The following is a 7,050-nucleotide window of genomic DNA, read 5'->3' on the forward strand; positions in this document are numbered from 1 at the left end:
ACAGAGGCCGGTTACTGCCCTGTTGGTCCTCTGCTCTATATACAGAGGCCTGTTACTGCCCTGTTGGTCCTCTATATACAGAGGCCTGTTACTGCCCTGTTGGTCCTCTGCTCTATATACAGAGGCCTGTTACAGCCCTGTTGGTCCTCTATATACAGAGGCCTGTTACTGCCCTGTTGGTCCTCTATATACAGAGGCCTGTTACTGCCCTGTTGGTCCTCTGCTCTATATACAGAGGCCTGTTACTGCCCTGTTGGTCCTCTATATACAGAGGCCTGTTACTGCCCTGTTGGTCCTCTATATACAGAGGCCTGTTACTGCCCTGTTGGTCCTCTGCTCTATATACAGAGGCCTGTTACTGCCCTGTTGGTCCTCTGCTCTATATACAGAGGCCTGTTACTGCCCTGTTGGTCCTCTGCTCTATATACAGAGGCCTGTTACTGCCCTGTTGGTCCTCTATATACAGAGGCCTGTTACTGCCCTGTTGGTCCTCTGCTCTATATACAGAGGCCTGTTACAGCCCTGTTGGTCCTCTATATACAGAGGCCTGTAACTGCCCTGTTGGTCCTCTATATAAAGAGGCCTGTTACTGCCCTGTTGGTCCTCTATATACAGAGGCCTGTTACTGCCCTGTTGGTCCTCTGCTCTATATACAGAGGCCTGTTACTGCCCTGTTGGTCCTCTGCTCTATATACAGAGGCCTGTTACTGCCCTGTTGGTCCTCTATATACAGAGGCCTGTTACTGCCCTGTTGGTCCTCTGCTCTATATACAGAGGCCTGTTACTGCCCTGTTGGTCCTCTATATACAGAGGCCTGTTACTGCCCTGTTGGTCCTCTGCTCTATATACAGAGGCCTGTTACTACCCTGTTGGTCCTCTGCTCTATATACAGAGGCCTGTTACTGCCCTGTTGGTCCTCTGCTCTATATACAGAGGCCTGTTACTGCCCTGTTGGTCCTCTGCTCTATATACAGAGGCCTGTTACTGCCCTGTTGGTCCTCTGCTCTATATACAGAGGCCTGTTACTGCCCTGTTGGTGCTCTATATACAGAGGCCTGTTACTGCCCTGTTGGTCCTCTGCTCTATATACAGAGGCCTGTTACTGCCCTGTTGGTCCTCTGCTCTATATACAGAGGCCTGTTACTGCCCTGTTGGTCCTCTATATACAGAGGTCTGTTACTGCCCTGTTGGTCCTCTGCTCTATATACAGAGGCCTGTTACTGCCCTGTTGGTCCTCTATATACAGAGGCCTGTTACTGCCCTGTTGGTCCTCTGCTCTATATACAGAGGCCTGTTACTGCCCTGTTGGTGCTCTATATACAGAGGCCTGTTACTGCCCTGTTGGTCCTCTGCTCTATATACAGAGGCCTGTTACTGCCCTGTTGGTCCTCTGCTCTATATACAGAGGCCTGTTACTGCCCTGTTGGTCCTCTGCTCTATATACAGAGGCCTGTTACTGCCCTGTTGGTCCTCTGCTCTATATACAGAGGCCTGTTACTGCCCTGTTGGTCCTCTATATACAGAGGCCTGTTACTGCCCTGTTGGTCCTCTGCTCTATATACAGAGGCCTGTTACTGCCCTGTTGGTCCTCTGCTCTATATACAGAGGCCTGTTACTGCCCTGTTGGTCCTCTGCTCTATATACAGAGGCCTGTTACTGCCCTGTTGGTCCTCTATATACAGAGGCCTGTTACTGCCCTGTTGGTCCTCTATATACAGAGGCCTGTTACTGCCCTGTTGGTCCTCTGCTCTATATACAGAGGCCTGTTACTGCCCTGTTGGTCCTCTGCTCTATATACAGAGGCCTGTTACAGCCCTGTTGGTCCTCTATATACAGAGGCCTGTTACTGCCCTGTTGGTCCTCTGCTCTATATACAGAGGCCTGTTACTGCCCTGTTGGTCCTCTATATACAGAGGCCTGTTACTGCCCTGTTGGTCCTCTGCTCTATATACAGAGGCCTGTTACTGCCCTGTTGGTCCTCTGCTCTATATACAGAGGCCTGTTACTGCCCTGTTGGTCCTCTATATACAGAGGCCTGTTACTGCCCTGTTGATACTCTGCTCTATATACAGAGGCCTGTTACTGCCCTGTTGGTCCTCTGCTCTATATACAGAGGCCTGTTACAGCCCTGTTGGTCCTCTATATACAGAGGCCTGTTACTGCCCTGTTGGTCCTCTGCTCTATATACAGAGGCCTGTTACTGCCCTGTTGGTCCTCTATATACAGAGGCCTGTTACTGCCCTGTTGGTCCTCTGCTCTATATACAGAGGCCTGTTACTACCCTGTTGGTCCTCTATATACAGAGGCCTGTTACTGCCCTGTTGGTCCTCTGCTCTATATACAGAGGCCTGTTACAGCCCTGTTGGTCCTCTGCTCTATATACAGAGGCCTGTTACTGCCCTGTTGGTCCTCTGCTCTATATACAGAGGCCTGTTACTGCCCTGTTGGTCCTCTATATACAGAGGCCTGTTACTGCCCTGTTGGTCCTCTGCTCTATATACAGAGGCCTGTTACAGCCCTGTTGGTCCTCTATATACAGAGGCCTGTTACTGCCCTGTTGGTCCTCTATATACAGAGGCCTGTTACAGCCCTGTTGGTCCTCTATATACAGAGGCCTGTTACTGCCCTGTTGGTCCTCTGCTCTATATACAGAGGCCTGTTACTGCCCTGTTGGTCCTCTATATACAGAGGCCTGTTACTGCCCTGTTGGTCCTCTATATACAGAGGCCTGTTACTGCCCTGTTGGTCCTCTGCTCTATATACAGAGGCCTGTTACTGCCCTGTTGGTCCTCTATATACAGAGGCCTGTTACTGCCCTGTTGGTCCTCTGCTCTATATACAGAGGCCTGTTACTGCCCTGTTGGTCCTCTGCTCTATATACAGAGGCCTGTTACTGCCCTGTTGGTCCTCTATATACAGAGGCCTGTTACTGCCCTGTTGGTCCTCTGCTCTATATACAGAGGCCTGTTACAGCCCTGTTGGTCCTCTATATACAGAGGCCTGTTACTGCCCTGTTGGTCCTCTGCTCTATATACAGAGGCCTGTTACTGCCCTGTTGGTCCTCTATATACAGAGGCCTGTTACTGCCCTGTTGGTCCTCTGCTCTATATACAGAGGCCTGTTACTGCCCTGTTGGTCCTCTATATACAGAGGCCTGTTACTGCCCTGTTGGTCCTCTATATACAGAGGCCTGTTACTGCCCTGTTGGTCCTCTGCTCTATATACAGAGGCCTGTTACTGCCCTGTTGGTCCTATGCTCTATATACAGAGGCCTGTTACTGCCCTGTTGGTCCTCTGCTCTATATACAGAGGCCTGTTACTACCCTGTTGGTCCTCTATATACAGAGGCCTGTTACTGCCCTGTTGGTCCTCTGCTCTATATACAGAGGCCTGTTACTGCCCTGTTGGTCCTCTGCTCTATATACAGAGGCCTGTTACTGCCCTGTTGGTCCTCTATATACAGAGGCCTGTTACTGCCCTGTTGGTCCTCTATATACAGAGGCCTGTTACTGCCCTGTTGGTCCTCTGCTCTATATACAGAGGCCTGTTACAGCCCTGTTGGTCCTCTGCTCTATATACAGAGGCCTGTTACTGCCCTGTTGGTCCTCTATATACAGAGGCCTGTTACTGCCCTGTTGGTCCTCTGCTCTATATACAGAGGCCTGTTACTGCCCTGTTGGTCCTCTGCTCTATATACAGAGGCCTGTTACTACCCTGTTGGTCCTCTGCTCTATATACAGAGGCCTGTTACTGCCCTGTTGGTCCTCTGCTCTATATACAGAGGCCTGTTACTGCCCTGTTGGTCCTCTATATACAGAGGCCTGTTACTGCCCTGTTGGTCCTCTGCTCTATATACAGAGGCCTGTTACTGCCCTGTTGGTCCTCTATATACAGAGGCCTGTTACTGCCCTGTTGGTCCTCTATATACAGAGGCCTGTTACTGCCCTGTTGGTCCTCTGCTCTATATACAGAGGCCTGTTACTGCCCTGTTGGTCCTCTATATACAGAGGCCTGTTACTGCCCTGTTGGTCCTCTGCTCTATATACAGAGGCCTGTTACTACCCTGTTGGTCCTCTGCTCTATATACAGAGGCCTGTTACTGCCCTGTTGGTCCTCTGCTCTATATACAGAGGCCTGTTACTGCCCTGTTGGTCCTCTATATACAGAGGCCTGTTACTGCCCTGTTGGTCCTCTATATACAGAGGCCTGTTACTGCCCTGTTGGTCCTCTGCTCTATATACAGAGGCCTGTTACTGCCCTGTTGGTCCTCTATATACAGAGGCCTGTTACTGCCCTGTTGGTCCTCTGCTCTATATACAGAGGCCTGTTACTGCCCTGTTGGTCCTCTGCTCTATATACAGAGGCCTGTTACTGCCCTGTTGGTCCTCTGCTCTATATACAGAGGCCTGTTACTGCCCTGTTGGTCCTCTATATACAGAGGCCTGTTACTGCCCTGTTGGTCCTCTGCTCTATATACAGAGGCCTGTTACTGCCCTGTTGGTCCTCTATATACAGAGGCCTGTTACTGCCCTGTTGGTCCTCTATATACAGAGGCCTGTTACTGCCCTGTTGGTCCTCTGCTCTATATACAGAGGCCTGTTACTGCCCTGTTGGTCCTCTGCTCTATATACAGAGGCCTGTTACTGCCCTGTTGGTCCTCTGCTCTATATACAGAGGCCTGTTACTGCCCTGTTGGTCCTCTGCTCTATATACAGAGGCCTGTTACTGCCCTGTTGGTCCTCTGCTCTATATACAGAGGCCTGTTACTGCCCTGTTGGTCCTCTGCTCTATATACAGAGGCCTGTTACAGCCCTGTTGGTCCTCTGCTCTATATACAGAGGCCTGTTACTGCCCTGTTGGTCCTCTATATACAGAGGCCTGTTACTGCCCTGTTGGTCCTCTATATACAGAGGCCTGTTACTGCCCTGTTGGTCCTCTATATACAGAGGCCTGTTACTGCCCTGTTGGGCCTCTATATACAGAGGCCTGTTACTGCCCTGTTGGTCCTCTATATACAGAGGCCTGTTACTACCCTGTTGGTCCTCTATATACAGAGGCCTGTTACTGCCCTGTTGGTCCTCTATATACAGAGGCCTGTTACTGCCCTGTTGGTCCTCTATATACAGAGGCCTGTTACTGCCCTGTTGGTCCTCTGCTCTATATACAGAGGCCTGTTACAGCCCTGTTGGTCCTCTATATACAGAGGCCTGTTACTGCCCTGTTGGTCCTCTGCTCTATATACAGAGGCCTGTTACTGCCCTGTTGGTCCTCTATATACAGAGGCCTGTTACTGCCCTGTTGGTCCTCTGCTCTATATACAGAGGCCTGTTACTGCCCTGTTGGTCCTCTGCTCTATATACAGAGGCCTGTTACTGCCCTGTTGGTCCTCTATATACAGAGGCCTGTTACTGCCCTGTTGGTCCTCTGCTCTATATACAGAGGCCTGTTACTGCCCTGTTGGTCCTCTGCTCTATATACAGAGGCCTGTTACTGCCCTGTTGGTCCTCTATATACAGAGGCCTGTTACTGCCCTGTTGGTCCTCTATATACAGAGGCCTGTTACTGCCCTGTTGGTCCTCTGCTCTATATACAGAGGCCTGTTACTGCCCTGTTGGTCCTCTGCTCTATATACAGAGGCCTGTTACTGCCCTGTTGGTCCTCTGCTCTATATACAGAGGCCTGTTACTGCCCTGTTGGTCCTCTATATACAGAGGCCTGTTACTGCCCTGTTGGTCCTCTGCTCTATATACAGAGGCCTGTTACTACCCTGTTGGTCCTCTATATACAGAGGCCTGTTACTGCCCTGTTGGTCCTCTATATACAGAGGCCTGTTACTGCCCTGTTGGTCCTCTGCTCTATATACAGAGGCCTGTTACTGCCCTGTTGGTCCTCTATATACAGAGGCCTGTTACTGCCCTGTTGGTCCTCTGCTCTATATACAGAGGCCTATTACTGCCCTGTTGGTCCTCTATATACAGAGGCCTGTTACTGCCCTGTTGGTCCTCTATATACAGAGGCCTGTTACTGCCCTGTTGGTCCTCTGCTCTATATACAGAGGCCTGTTACTGCCCTGTTGGTCCTCTGCTCTATATACAGAGGCCTGTTACTGCCCTGTTGGTCCTCTGCTCTATATACAGAGGCCTGTTACTGCCCTGTTGGTCCTCTGCTCTTATCTCATAACAGCTATGCACAACATTCCCTATCTGAATGGTCTGTGTTACCTGGAACTAGTTCCCCGTCCGTCCCTATCTGAATGGCCTGTGTTACCTGGAACTAGTTCCCCATCTGTCCCTATCTGAATGGCCTGTGCTACCTGGAACTAGTTCCCCATCTGTCCCTATCTGAATGGCCTGTGTTACCTGGAACTAGTTCCCCATCTGTCCCTATCTGAATGGCCTGTGTTACCTGGAACTAGTTCCCCATCTGTCCCTATCTGAATGGCCTGTGCTACCTGGAACTAGTTCCCCATCTGTCCCTATCTGAATGGCCTGTGTTACCTGGAACTAGTTCCCCATCTGTCCCTATCTGAATGGCTTCCTGGAACTAGTTCCCCATCTGTCCCTATCTGAATGGCCTGTGTTACCTGGAACAAGTTCCCCATCTGTCCCTATCTGAATGGTCTGTGTTACCTGGAACTAGTTCCTCATCTGTCCCTATCTGAATGGCTTCCTGGAACTAGTTCCCCCATCTGTCCCTATCTGAATGGCCTGTGTTACCTGGAACTAGTTCCCCCATCTGTCCCTATCTGAATGGCCTGTGTTACCTGGAACTAGTTCCCCCATCTGTCCCTATCTGAATGGCTTCCTGGAACTAGTTCCCCCATCTGTCCCTATCTGAATGGCCTGTGTTACCTGGAACTAGTTCCCCATCTGTCCCTATCTGAATGGCCTGTGTTACCTGGAACTAGTTCCCCATCTGTCCCTATCTGAATGGCTTCCTGGAACTAGTTCCCCCATCTGTCCCTATCTGAATGGCCTGTGTTACCTGGAACTAGTTCCCCATCTGTCCCTATCTGAATGGCCTGTGTTACCTGGAACTAGTTCCCCCATC

Source organism: Salmo salar, chromosome ssa18 (assembly GCF_905237065.1).
Source record: "Salmo salar chromosome ssa18, Ssal_v3.1, whole genome shotgun sequence".
Lineage (NCBI taxonomy): Eukaryota > Metazoa > Chordata > Actinopteri > Salmoniformes > Salmonidae > Salmo > Salmo salar.